The following is a 15,381-nucleotide window of genomic DNA, read 5'->3' on the forward strand; positions in this document are numbered from 1 at the left end:
GGGCAGCACAGATAATTCTAGAAAGCCAGGAGCCCAGCGGGACCAGTGGAAGCCGATTTCACAAGCCTGGGGAAGCTGGAACCCAACAAAAGAAACAGAGCGACCTGGGTGTGAACGTGAAGGTGGCCTTCACACCCATGGCAAATTCCCCAAGAAGGGTCTTCCCCTGCAGACGCGGGCCCTGGTGGGCTCCACGACAGGTCCGCGCAGGCCCCAAGAGCCAGTGCTGGCTTCAGATCAGCATGTCAAGGATGCTTTAAAACAGAACAGTGTTCCAGAATGCCCCATCACACCCTCCGCACCAAGCACCAGCTGATAGCCACGTCAGCAGTAACATGGTCTCTGAATTAGCAAGAAAGAGAACTTTACTCTCAGAAATGAAAAGAACAGGACAGACAACCTCAAGCAATGGAACAAAAACCAACATTTTCAGCCCAATTTCCTGCTGGTAATTCACGCAGAAGGAGGCGAGGAACACTCCCGAACCCCACTGAGGAGGAGCAGCCCACGAGTCATGGGAAATTCAGTACAAGCCAGGCCTGGGGGACCAGCCTCGGCCTTGCCTTTACCCCAGCGGTGTGACTCAGCTTTGTGGGCCTCAGTTTACCGTCTGTGGAATGACAGGGTGGTGGTCAGGAACTCCAAAATGATTTGGCCTCTCGGGTGCTGGGACTCTGAGGAAGGCTGATGAAAACTCCCCATAAAACAGTGACGAAGCAGCCACTGCAAAAGATCTTTCCAGGCCAACCAGTCAGATGCTGCTGCTTCCCCCGTGGGACTTGGGGCCTGAAGGATGGGGCTCCTGGGCACAGAGACAGGGACAGGCTCGGGACAGAGCTATTGGTAACAGGAATGGCCAGAGCTCCACGAAACAGAATTAATGCAACCTGACATGAGAGGTTTTCGCCAATGGGTATCTAAACGCTCTAGGGTGCCCGCTCAGTGGTGAGTCCCGCATCACCAGAGGCATCCAAGGAGAGCAAAGGCTAGGTGGCCTCCTTGAAACCCTTCCACACTGACATTCCATGAAAAGGCGACCCCCTGCCTGGTCATCCCCATCCGTAAGTGCCACCCTTGGGGGAAAGTGGCCAAAAGCCCCCGTCTCACACTGCCCCAGCCTCACGGCTGTGAAGAAGGGACAAGCCCTCTGGGCTGCCCCTGAAAGCTCCAGGATCAAGAGCAGGAGGGGTCTGTCCGCAGAAGGAAAGGGGGCACAGTGAGCCTGGGACCCAGGCAGATGCTGAACTCCTAGATTCCACCCAGGCCACTCCCCAGGATCCCCAGAACTCCTCTGCAGAACAGGCTGGATGTGGGGCAGGGCTGTCCCTCAGGCAAACAGCCCTTCCAGAGGCTACAGGAGGGAAAGAAGTGCCAGGGCACCCTATGACTAAGTGGGGACAAGTTCCTGATGTGGCTGGACTCATGCCGGCTACACCACAGCCCCTCAGAGCCACAAGGTGCAGCTGCGTCTACACTCCAGAGTGCTTCTGCCAACTTTCTCTTCTCCTCACAGCCAGCGGTGGCCGCCAGCGTGGACAGAGGGATGACCCCTGAGAATCTGTGTTTCCTTGTATTGAAAATCCCCACACTTTTAAAACTGGAAGAAGTCTTAGGACATTCCAGCCGGGATGGAGAGAGGAACAGGCAAACTCACAAGTCCCTGGCTGGAGCACAAATCCCACAAGGTTTCTAGGGAGCCATTTTGCAGCACGCCCTGGACCTTTAGGAAAGTCTGTACCCTTTGACTCAGTAATCCCAAGTACTGAAATCAGAAATACTTCGAGATTAAGAAAATATTGATGAAAAGCAGATATTCAACAGTGTAAAATTTCCAGTTCTCCCCAAATTTAGCTATATAAATTCAGTGCAATTCCAATAAGCAAAATATTCCAACAGGACATTCAATGGAATTTGGCAGGACAAGAACATTTTGAAAAATGAGAACAAAGCAGGGAAACAACCCCTACCAGCTATCATATATCCTATAAAGCTACAATAATTTCCAAAGTCTAGAAATGACATGTGAACAGACTAAGCGTGTCCACAAGCAGACACACACACATACACACACATTAAAGAAAAAGGCAACAATTTAGGGAATGACGTAAGATCAGTATGGGACAACTGGCTCTCTCCATATTGGAAAAATAAAGCTAGATATAGAACTTGATCTTTAAAATGTAAATGCATTACAAGGACACAGAGAAGCCTCTGTTTTTGGCTCTGGGGTGTGGAATACGCACACCACAAAGCATGGAAGGCGAAGGCGGCTTGGTGGGTGCAGTGGCCAGCAGCCGACCAATGCACTGCTCAAGAGGTCTGATACCACACTGCAATGTGTGTAAAGGAATCAGTGTGCAGCCGCAAGCCAACATTGCAGAGGAGGGGCTGCCAAGACGGGAGCTGGCCTCCGCAGCACAGCCTCCGGGCGTATTTGCATTCTGCGCATGGGTCAAGAGACTGGGAATCTGGAGTCTTCCCAGACAGAGAGCCGTTGCTGAGGGACGGAGGAAGCTGCAGAGCTTTTGGGCAAGAGAAAGAAACTTGAGAGGCCAAGATTCCCGAAGAGAGAGGTAAAGAACTAACATGAACAAATGCCCAAAATGCCCAGTCCTTCCCTTAAGACATTTGCCAAATTCTGAAGGTAAGAGAGATGGGATTTTAAAAACTCACGCTGAAAACCAAAGAGGAGTCTTGCACAGTCTCAGATGCTGAGGAACAAAGATTTGAGTTCAGGGTCCTCTAGGAGGCGGATACCCAGTGATCACACCAGGCTCTGGCTGAAAGCCCAGGAAGGTACAAAACCTAAGAGCAGAGTAGAGCCATAGCTCAGACGAGCCTTATGGAAACTACAATCTGCCCTCACTTGGCTTAATTTGGATTTCAGTCTGGCTGCCTGGGAGAGAAAATGGAGGCCGTCTGGAGCCTCTACACTCTTTTATTTTTATGTTTCAAACTCTCTACTCTACATTCTTTTAACAGGCAATGTGTGACATCCAATCAAAACTTAGAAGCTGTAAAATAAAAAAGGACTCTGATTAAAAACAAAGAGGAAAAATAAAATATAAACACATGAAAAAAAAAAAGAGACACATACCTACACATGATCCAGATCTAGGCATTATTAAACAAGGACTTTAGAACAACCCTGACTAATATATTCAAAAGAAGAGCAAAAGGACAGAGAATATAAATGGAAAATGGATAATTTTGCCAGAGGACTGGAAACTATAACAAATAATCAAAGGGAAATGCTAGATCTGGAAAACAAAATAACTAAAATTAGGAACTCAAGAGATTAGACACAGTTGAAGACAGTGTTAGTAAACTGGAGGATAGGTAATAGAAATATAGAAAATTTAAAACAGATAAGAAGAATGGAAAATATAGACATGAGAGCCAGAAAAGTATAGGACACACTGAAATGGTCAAACATACCTGTAACTGGAATCTAAGAGAAGAAATGGAATGGGGGTGCTATGGTCTGAATGTTTGTGTCCCCTGTCCCATTCAAATTCCTGTGTTGAAATCCTAACCCCTAAAGTGATGGCGTTAGGAAGTGGGGCCTTTAGAAGGTGACTAGGTCATGAGTGTGGAGCCTCACAAATGGGATCGGTGCCCTTGCGAAAGAAATGCCAGAGACACCCCAGCCGCTCCACCACATGAGAACAGGGCAAGGTGGCGTCTAGGAGCCAGAAAGCAGATCCTCAGCCAATGTGCCTTGCTCTTGAGCTTCCCAGCCTCCAGAACCATGAAAAATAAATTCTGTTATTCATAAACCACCTGGTTTGTGATATTTTTGTTATAGCAGCTGGAATGGACCAAGACAGGGGAGAAGCAATATTTACAAAACTAATGATCACGGATTGTCCAAAGCTGCTGAAGCACATCGACCCACAGGTTCAAGAAACTCTACAAACACAAAGCAAGACAAACAAGAAAGCCACACAAGGCACAGCACTGCAACAACGCTAGGACCAAGGATGAAGAGATAAAGCTTAAAGTCAGCCAGGAAAAAAAAAAGGCCAGGCGTGGTGGCTCACGCTTATAATCCCAGCACTTTGGGAGGCCAAGGCGGGTGGATCACAAGGTCAGGAGATTGAGACCACAGTGAAACCCCATCTCTACTAAAAATACAAAAAATTAGCCAGGCATGGTGCAGGCGCCTGTAGTCCCAGCTACTCGGAGAAGCTTAGGCAGGAGAATGGCGTGAACCTGGGAGGCAGAGCTTGCAGTGAGCCGAGATTGTGCCACTGCACTCCAGCCTGGGTGACAGAGCGAGACTCCATCTCAAAAAAAAAAAAAAAAAAAAGAAATTGACAACTGACTTCTCAACAGAAATGACAGAAACCAAAAGACAAGGTTGCAAGGTTTCAACATGATCATGAAAGAGGTCATAGTAATCATTTACATTCGACTGTCAAGGATACATGTTGTCATTGCTAGGGTAATCATTTAGAAAGTAGAAAACTAATGTATAACTAACAAGTTAATAGAAAAATACCCAAAAATTAAAATTTATTTTATGAATCCAATAGAAGGCAATGAAGGAGAAAAACAGAATATGAAAAGATAACATCAAGTGGAAAAGAAAGAGTTAAGATTGCAGCTAAAAGGTCAACTCAGTATGAACTAAATACAACAAGTAAAACATTAAAAATTGTCAGACCAGATTTTTTTTAAAATTATATTCTGTTAATGACTTTACATACAAAGACACAGAGAAGTTCAAAATAAAAGAATGAAAATTTGTGCTTGCTCTATCAGCCACTGAGGAGGAGAAAATATATATCGTACACATTATTTTGTTTATTTATTTTGAGACCAGGTCTCCTGTCTCTGAGACTAGAGTTCAGTGGCATGATCTTAGCTCACTACAGCCTTGACATCCTAGGCGTAAGCAATCCTCCTGTCTCAGCTTCTCGAGGAGCTGGGACTATAGGCACATGCCACCATACCTGGCTAATTTTTTATTTTTTATTTTGTAGGGATGGAGTCTCACTATGTTAGCCAGGCTGGTCTTGAGCTCCTGGGCTCAAATGATCCTCCTATCTCAACTCCCCAAAGTGCTGGGTTTCTAGGTGTGAGCCACCATGCCCAGCCTCATACATATTCTTTTAAAGTGCACACAGAATGTGTGCTAAAATTTGCCATATGTTGGTCATAAAGCAAACTTCCACAAATATCCATCTTAAATTCAAGTTATAAGGTAGATGTTCTCTGATCACAATAGAATTATGCTATACATCAATACCCTAAAAAAAAAAAAATCACCTACAAAACAGTCCAATTGCTTGGACCCTAAGCAATGCAATTTTTAAAAACCCATGGGTCAAAGAAATCATCACGCTGGATATTAGAAAAGATTTTGAATGAGTGATAATGAAGATACATGTCAAAGCTGTGGCAAAGGTCCTGCGGAACTTAGCTAAAGCAGGACGGACGAGGAAATGTACAGCCTTAAAGGCACGGGGATGAGGAGGGCGGCCCCACGTGTCCCCGAGGGAGCTGTGGTTGGCTTGGGAAGACTGTTGAGAGGTCACAAAGGCTTGCCTTGGGCGGGACCTGGGGCTCTGCTCTTGCGAATCCACTAAATCAGTTACCACGTGGGTTTGCTTTTCACATCCAGAACGTGGCTGCTAAATGTTCTCTCCTGTTTTTTCATTATTATGGGAGTGTTTAGGTCTTTTTTTAGTTTACCTTTACCTTTATTTTAGTGGCATTTCAGGAGGGAGAGATGATAAATGGATGAATACCACAAATAGGACATTGAAAACAATAAATCAAACACAAAAGGTAAACATTTTATAATTCTATTTACAGAACTGCTAAAACAGGCAAGAATCAGCAGAACAAGCACATTACTTAGTAATACACAGCTAAATTTTAAAAACAGCTAAGAGAGTTGAAAAGAATTGGGTATGAGGAACAAAGGCTGCTGATGTTCTAAACAAATTTTATAAAATTTTTTATTGTTCTACACTGTGCCCATACTTAACCTAAAAAGAATCATTTTAAAAATCATAACCAAACAGTTGAGGTAACATAAATAGAAATTCCTCATTTTGGTTGACAAATACTGGTATGTGTGAATTCAAAACTCAGTTTGCTCATTAAAATTAGTATTTCCTGCCCGGGTTGGGCATGGTAGCTCATGCCTGTAATCCCAGCACTTTGGAAGGCCGAGGTGGGTGGATCGCAAGGTCAGGAGTTCGAGACCAGCATGACCAAGATGGTGAAACCCCCGTCTCTACTAAAAATACAAAAATTAGCTGGGCACGGTGGCGGGTGCCTATAATCCCAGCTACTTGGGAGGCTGAAGCAGGAGAATTGCTTGAACCTGGGAAGCAGAGGTTGCAGTGAGTTGAGATCGCACCTCTGCACTCCAGCCTGGGTGACAGAGCGAGACTCTGTCTCAAAAAGTAAATAAATAAATAAATAAAATATCAATAATATTTCCCAACAGAGAGCAAAAGGGCTGAATGGAGGCTTCCACTTCTGCAGTATGGTGGGTGAGACACCCTCCATTATAAAGCACCTAGAAATTCAGGATAAATAACAAACATCAGAAGAAAATAAGAGGACTCCTCGGAAGGAAAGAAAAAAGAGGAAGAAGAAGAAATTAAGGTGGCGACAAAGCTACTGACATTTGGTAATACCAGAAACCCAAAGAATTTGATTTCACCTGCTGTTGGGGGAATAGGAAGCAGGACCTCAAAGACACATAAAGTGGGAATAGAACCAAGTCACCATAAAAATTGAATCCTTCAAAGCTACAACCTCTGTGAAATGGGAGACTGGGTAAAAAAAAGGGACACAGGGGAATTAATCTGAATGACAGCCAACTCTAGGTGGCTAAAAAGCAGTGTTACTGAGAATTTAAGGCCAGAGGCCTGTCCTCATAAAGTTTGGGTTTCAAATTTACAACACCTGCATGATCAGTGAAATCCAAATTTGAGAAGTTAGCTCAGAGTAGTTCTCAGGAGTTAGCACTCAAAGCACCTAACAAAACACATACAAATCCTCCCAGGAGAAGGCTTCCTTTCCCACAGCCCCAAGATTCCCAAAGATGAACATCAGTCAAATGTTAGCTCACAATGAAATATTACCAAACACTTGGAGAAGCAATTCACCATAAGCAAGAGTCACCAAAAAAGGAGGGAAGAGAAAAAGGAAAGGGAAGGGAAAGGAGAAGGGAAGGGAGAAGGAATGGAGAGCGGAGGGAGAGGGGAGGGAGAGCGGAGGGAGAGGGGAGGGAGAGCGGAGGGAAGGGAGAAGAAAGAGAGAGGGAAGAGGGATTAGATCCTCAATGACTTCAGATATTAAAATTGTCAAATACAGATTATAAAAATAAGTTGGCTTAAACGTTCTAAGAAATAAGCAGAAATGAAAAACAATGGGGTAAAATATGAGAAAGAACCATGAAGAACTTCTAGAAATAAAATGTAATTATTTAAAACTGAAAGCTTAGCAGACAGGCTAATCAGCAAATTAAATGGAGCTCAACACAGAATTAATGAACTGGAAAATATGTCAGAAAAATATTACCCAAAATGACCCCAGAAAGAAAAAAAGGATGAAAATATAAAACCTAAGTTCAGAGTCATGTAATAAGGAGGAATTCATTAATTTATCATGACAGGTATTTTAACACATTTCTCACTAATTGGTAGATCAAGCAGATATATAATTAGTAAGAGCATAGCATGAGTAACACAATAATCATGAATTAATGGACATATGTGCCTCTTGCAGAAAATTAGAGCAACATTCTTTTCCACCACATATGAATATTTACAATATTCTACCACGTACTAGACCATAAAGCAACTCCCAGTGCTTTCAAAGATCTCTATCAAATAAACCATGTAATTTGAACACAATTAGACTAAAAATTAATTTAAAAATAATTAAAAGCCCATATGTTTAGAAATTTAAAAAATAAACTTATAAATAACAAACCAAAGAGAAATTATGATGAAAATACAAAAATACTTACTAAATGGAAATGAAAACACTACTAGCAAAACATGGAGTTTTCATGTCCAGCCATGATGGAGTCCCAGGGACCAGACTTAACCTCTCACTGTAAACAATAACTAGCAAAGAAGACAAAATATACAGAAATAACTGTGCTCAAACGTCAGACAATAGGCAGTGCAGGACTGTGATCCCCGAGAGAAGGGGCACATACTAGGTGAGCCCTACGGTCACTCCAAATCTGCCTGGAGGCAGGCACAGCGAGGTACGACCCAAGCACCTTGGCAGCTTGGACAGGTTGAAAAGATGGCGGTCGGAGCTTGGGTGGGCGGAGGCAGCTGGGGGTTGTGAGTTAGAGTTCTGGAAGAAAGGAGCTGCTCAGTAGAAGTTCAGAAATTTACACAGGGGTACCCTTAAGTCTTTTCAGAGTACTAGTCCATTCCCAGGTAATCCAGACACAAAAAGACTGGGCCGTTGTAAGCTGAATGATTCCCAAAACTCACACAAAGTAAGGAGACATCTGTGATCTAATCAGCCAGAATAGGGAGTCCTCTTTAGCCTCCACTCCAGATATTCCGTGGAGACCCTGGAGAAGGCATGCCCTAGGTGGGGGACTAACCTATTCCTGCAAGTGATCTACTCCAGACCAACTCTAGAAAAGTTTAAGAACAGGCCTTGACTGATCAAACTGGTCTTCAAGTAAGTTAAGCACCTGCCAAGACAAAGCCCAACATGCACTAAAGCAAGAAATATAAGTCAGACACTCTAAAATATAAAATCATGTCTAGCACCCAATCAAAAATTACTAGATCTGCCAACAACCAGGAAAATGTGATGCATAACTATGGAGAAAAAGTAAGCAATAGAAACACGAATTTTCCTACAATTATTAAAGAAATTGATCCAATAGTTAAAAAATCTACCCACACAAAAAGGTAGCAGATTCAGACACTTCTTATAGGTGAGTTCCACCATACCTTTTTTTAAAACATAGTATCAATCCTATACAAACCCTTTATGAGAATGGAGGAAAGAGAGGGAAACACCCAAAGAATATAAAGTCATCCCTCGGTATCAGTAGGAGATTAGTTCCAGGACCCCCCACAGATACCAAAATCCACAGATGCTCAAGTCCCTCATATGAGCTAGTGTAGTATTTGCTTTTGACCTACACATCCTCATATACATATATATACACACACACATATATACACACAGATGTATACACACATATATACACACATATAGACACATATATACACATATATATACATATACACACACTCACACACACACATAGAGAGAGACAGAGACAGAGTTTTGCTCTTGTTGCTCAGGCTGGAGTGCAATGATGCGATCTTGGCTCACTGCAACCTCCGCCTCCCGGGTTCAAGCGATTCTCCTGCCTCAGCTTCCCTAGTATGCACCACCAGGCATGCACCACCGCACCCAACTAATTTTGTATTTTTAGTAGAGATGGGGTTTCTCCATGTTGGTCAGGCTGGTCTTGAATTCCTGACCTCAGGTGATCTGCATGCCCTGGCCTCCCAAAGTGCTGGGATTATAGGCGTGAGCCACTGCGCCCAGCCCCTTCCATATATTTTAAATCATCTCAAGATTAGTTATAATACCAAATACAATGTGAATGCTATGTCTTAATAAATAGTTACTATGCTGTATTGTCCAGGTAATAGTGACAAAGGAAAAAGTTTGTACATGTTCAGTATAGACAAACCATTCTTTTCTTCCAAAAGTTTTGATCTGGTTGAATTCACAGATGCAGAACCCATAGATACGGAGAGCCAACTGTACTCCCAGCTCATTCATTGATGTTAATAGAATTTTAGCATCAAAGTAAACAAGAAAAATTTGAGAAAGATTATAGACCAATTTTACTGATGAACATAGGTAGGAAAGTCTGAAAAATTAGCAAGAAAATACAGTAACAAATAAAAAGGGCAATGTAGGTAAGCATATGCCAGGAATACCAGTATAGCTTGACATTAGGATAGCTGTTATTATAATTTTCAAATTAAAGAAGAAAGAATACGAGGCCCTCAATAGATACTAAAAAAGCATTCCATAATTTTCAAGACTCATTTGTGATAAAATTCTAAGCAATATTAGAATAAAAGAAAACTTTTTAAACCTCATAATACCTATCTAATAAAAACCTACCCAAACAACGCACTTAATGGTAAAATGATTGCTTTATGACCAGCATATGGCAAATTTTAGCACACATTCTGTGTGCACTTTAAAAGAATATGTATGAGGCTGGGCATGGTGGCTCACACCTGAAATCCCAGCACTTTGGGGAGTTGAGATAGGAGGATCATTTGAGCCCAGGAGCTCAAGACCAGCCTGGCTAACATAGTGAGACCCCATCCCTACAAAATAAAAAAATAAAAAATTAGCTAGGTATGGTGGCATGTGCCTACAGTCCCAGCTCCTCGAGAAGCTGAGGCAGGAGGATTGCTTAAGCCTAGGATAGGAACATTTCCTTTAAATTCAGAAACAAGTCCAGGATGCTCGCTATCTCTGCTTCTCGCTATTGTAGGAGAGGTTCTAGCCAGACCAGTACAACAGGAAAATAACGAACAACAGAATATGAATTCGAAAGAAAGAAACCTTCCAGGCGCGGTGGCTCAAGCCTATAATCCCAGCACTTTGGGAGGCCGAGACGGGCGGATCACGAGGTCAGGAGATCGAGACCATCCTGGCTAACACGGTGAAACCCCGTCTCTACTAAAAAATACAAAAAACTAGCCAGGCGAGGTGGCGGGCGCCTGTAGTCCCAGCTACTCGGGAGGCTGAGGCAGGAGAATGGCGTAAACCCAGGAGGCGGAGCTTGCAGTGAGCTGAGATCCGGCCACTACACCCCAGCCTGGGCGACAGAGCAAGACTCCGTCTCAAAAAAAAAAAAAGAAAGAAAGAAACCAAACTGTCATTATTTGCAGACCATTAGCTCATCTACACAGAAATCGAGAGAATCCAAAGAAAAATTATTTGAAGTAGGAAGGTTCAAGAACATTCTTATCTACCCGAGATAAAGAATTAAAACATATTTTAAGGTATCCCTTAAAATAATAACCCAATCTGGCACAGTGGCTCACACCTGTAGTCCCAGCTACCATGGAGGCTGAGGTAGAACGATCACTTGAGCCCAGGAATTCAAGATCAGCCTGAGCAACATAGCAAGACCCACCTCTAAAACAATTTATTTTTTAATTAGCCAGGAGTAGTGGCAACATCTGTAGTACCAGCTCCTTGGGAGACTGAGGCAGGAGGATGACTTGAGCTCAGAAGTTCGAGGCTGCAGTGAGCTATGACACCACTGCACCCCAGGCTGGGCAACAGAGCAAGACCTTCTCTCTAAAAAATAAATAAATAAAATAATAACCCAAACTATAGAGTACCTAGGAATAAATGTCACTAACTTTTTTGTTGTTGTTGTTTTTGAGATGGAGTCTCACACTGTCACCTGGGGTTGGAGTGCAGTGGCGCAATCTCGGCTCACTGCAACCTCCGCCTCCTGGGTTCAAGTGATTCTCCTGCCTCAGCTTCCCGAGTAGTTAGGATTACAGGCATCCACCACGATCCCCGGCTAATTTTTTGTATTTTTAGTAGAGATGGGGTTTCACTCTGTTGGCCAGACTGGTCTCGAACTCCTGACCTGGTCATCTGGCTGCCTCGGCCTCCCAAAGTGCTGGGATTACAGGCATGAGCCACCGTGCCCAGCCGTCACTAACTTTTTATAAAGAAAATTGTAGAACTCTACTAGAAACATTGCAGAAAATCTAAATAAATGGAGAACCATAACTTATTCATGGAAAAGAAATCTCAATATCTTGAAAACATTTAATTTTACCCAAATTGATTTGAAAACTCAATGACGTTTCATATGAAAACTCAAGTGTTTTTGTGAATCATGACAAGTTGCTTCTAAAAATGTATATGGTAGAGTAAGATGTTAAGAATATCAACAACAAGTCTGAAGAAAGAAAAACAAAAAGACCAGAGGGCAGGAGGCAACATGCCTTGTGATCTTGAGCCTGAGTAGAAAGCCCTGGCCTGAAGTCGGGCTGTATTGGGACAGGAAGAGGCCACCATGAGTGCAACAGAAGGGACCCCAGGAACAGACCTGCGGAAGCACAGCCCTTCGACATCTGGGAAAGGTGGCTTTACAGACCAAGGGGGAGAGGATGGACGACCGAACCAGCGATGGAAGGAACACTGGTTGGCAACATGGAAAATATACCATTAGATCCCTTTACATGTCAAATAAATTCCATGTGGATTAAAGACCTGTATGTTAACAACAAATGTTGTGGAAGAAAACAAAGAAGAGTTTTATCTTCATACTACCCCTAGGGAAAGATTTTTTTTTTTTTTTTTTCTTTGAGACAGTCTTGCTCTGTTGTCCAGTCTGGAGTGTGGTGGTGCAATCTCGGCTCCCTGCAACCTCTGCCACCAGGATTCAAGAGAAATACCTAATGTAAATGACGAGTTGATGGGTGCAGCCAACCAACATGGCACATGTACACCTATGGAATGAACTTGCACGTTGTGCACATGTGCCCTAGAACTTAAAGCATTGAAAAAAAGAAGAAGAAGAAGTTTCTTGTGCCTCAGCCATCCAAGTAACTGGGATTACAGGCATACGCCACCACACCTATTTTTATTTTTATTTTTCATATTTTTGGTAGAGATAGGGTTTCGCCACATTGGCCAGGTTAATCTCAAGCTCCTGGCCTCAAGTGATCCACCCACCTCAGCCTCCCAAAGCGCTAGGATTACAGGTGTGAGCCACCGCGCCCAGCCGAAAGGATTTCTTTACCCACAGAAAACACCAAAAGGAAGGTCTGGGTATCAAAACATATCACTAAAACGGTGACGAGAACCCCACCCACCTGGAGAAGGTATCTGTGACGCATACAATCCAACGAAGGATTTGTATGCAGAATATATAGATGATAGAGAAAAATAAAAATTGTAAACATCACAAAAGAAAATGGGCAAAAAGATACGAACTGGCAGTCTACATGAAAAGATACTCAACCACGATAGTAATTTGGAAACCATATTTTCAAACTGTATCCACCAGATCACAACATTTAAAAGTGGGGCACACCAAGCGCTGTCAGGAGGAGGCCACAGGAGCTTTAAAGCTCACCCTGGAAGTGAACAGGTGCCACCACTTTGAAAATAACATGGTAACATCTGGAGGGCTGCAGACCATGTGCCCCAGCAACTCTGCAAGTAGATGTTGTACATATTTACAGGGAGAAATACACCCAAATACGGCATGATTTATCAATGCAAAAAGAATGGAGACAGCCCAAACGCCCAGCATCCAAGATGCAGATGAATGCAGAGTTGGCTGCAGCCCTCTCAACGTTTCAAACACACAAGCAGCACTCCACAGACTCGGGGTGGACGATGACACTCCAGGAGCGATCGGCACTGAATTCACAGTTATGGGCATGGAGGGGGTCTAAGGGCCTGGACGCCACCAAGGCCACTCGATGTGCCATGGTGACATGGAGGGACCTCCCTCCCGCCAGGCCCCATCTGTCCCTCTTCTTCCCCAGGGTGATGTGGGTCGGCCGAGATGCCGGGTGGCCGTGAGCCCTCTGCCAGTGCTGCCCTTGGGGAACAGGTTGAAAATGCTTTGTTTTGAAAACTGATGGGCATGTGGCCATTGGTTGTAATGTTATTCTGTATTCTTTGTTGTGTATTTTTGCTACCACATGACGCAATTTTTAAAGATGTAACTATTGGCTGATTGCAGTGGCTTATGCCTGTAATCCCAGCACTTTGGGAGGCCGAGGCGGGCAGATCACTTGAGGTCAGGAGTTCGTGACCACCCTAGCTAACATGGTGAAACCCCATCTCTACTAAAAATACAAAAATTAGCCGGGTGTGGTGGCAGGCACCTGTAATCCCAGCTACTTGAGAGGCTGAGGCAGGAGAATCGCTTGAACCCAGGAAGCAGAGGTTGCAGTGGGTAGAGATTGTGCCACTGCACTCCAGCCTGGGTGACAGAGTGAGAGTCCATCTCAAAAAGAAAGAAAAAAAGGAAAAAGAAAAAGAAAAGAAAAGAAAAGAAAGGTAACTATCTTCAAGAAGTTGTTCTGTCAGCCAATCTGAGAGGGAGCCAGGCGGCCCCAAGGGTTGTCAGAGCCTGTGGGCATGGCTGATGGCAGAATGCAGAGCTGAGGATGGGGGTCTGACACAGCTGAACCCCTGAGAAGGTGGTGAGCTGCGGGTCACAGTGCCGGACCCAGCACATGCCAGAGCCCAGGAGAAAGGGTGAGCTCCCCTCAAAGACAGAGAGGGGCAGCCTCTGGGACAGGTGGGGCAGGAAGTCATCAGAGACAAGAAGCATGAACTGGTCCTGTGGGCTGAGGTCACACTGGCTGGAGTGGCCAGAGATGAGGGCACAGGCTCAAGGGTGGCAGGGAGGAAGCCAGAGGGGCTGGGATGACTGCCTGGAGGAAAAGAAGAGGCTGAGAAGCTGCTGGTGGCAGGGTGGGGTCTGCGCTGGGGACACAGAGGAAACACCATGGGTGTCTGAGGGTCTGACTAGACCCAGGATACATCCACAGGAAGTGGGCAGAGAAGATGGCCCATGGGCAGGAGAGGAAAGAGGGCTGGGGGATGGTGGCCATTCATGTGTGTGTGGCCAGCCGGCTGTGGTGACTCCCGGAAAGGGAGACCATGAGCCCCGAGCCAGGGGCCCCGGGACAGAGGGGAGGGGAACAGAATCCATTCACTTGGTAAAAACGCGTGCAGAAGACCCGTCGGGCCACACCGGGCCATGCCCCGCAAGTCACTGCAGGCACAGAGGGCAGGGTGGCTCTGGAGGAACTCCCCTGTTGCTTTGGGGTTCTGGGCACATTTCAAGTTCCCGCCTCACCCTGGGGTGGCGGCATCGGCAGAAAAAGCCAAGTCCCTGTGGAAGGGGGTATGGGGGTGGCGCTAAGGCAGACAACAAAGTGTGTCTCCGCTTAAGAAGCATCCAGGAAAGACCAGGCATGGGGTGACGGTGAGGGGTAGACACAGGCCTGGCACAGGCACTCCCTGCCCAGCTGCTGGGGAGACCCACACTGCAGAGCATCGCACAGGTGTCCACATGGAGCCCAGACGACCTTCACCTCTGGGTCTGCCTTCACCTCAGGATCCGCCTTCACCTTGGGGATCCACCTTGGATCCACCTTTACCTGGGGATCCACCTTCACCTCAGGGATCTGCCTTTACCTCAGGATCTGCCTTCACCTCAGGATCCACCTTCACCTGGGGATCTACCTTCATCTCGGGGATCTACCTTCACCTCAGGATCCACCTTCATCTCAGGGATCTGCCTTCACCTCAGGATCCGTCTTCACCTCAGGGATC

General features: G+C 45.0%; 1 protein-coding gene across 5 annotated transcripts in view; it reads right to left on the reverse strand.

The window, feature by feature from the left end:
• Positions 1-15,381, reverse strand: part of KIF1A (kinesin family member 1A) — a 115,375-nt gene that overhangs the window by 92,092 nt on the left and 7,902 nt on the right. The window lies entirely within an intron of this gene.

This window comes from Piliocolobus tephrosceles, chromosome 11 (genome assembly GCF_002776525.5).
Source record: "Piliocolobus tephrosceles isolate RC106 chromosome 11, ASM277652v3, whole genome shotgun sequence".
Taxonomy (NCBI): Eukaryota; Metazoa; Chordata; class Mammalia; order Primates; family Cercopithecidae; genus Piliocolobus; species Piliocolobus tephrosceles.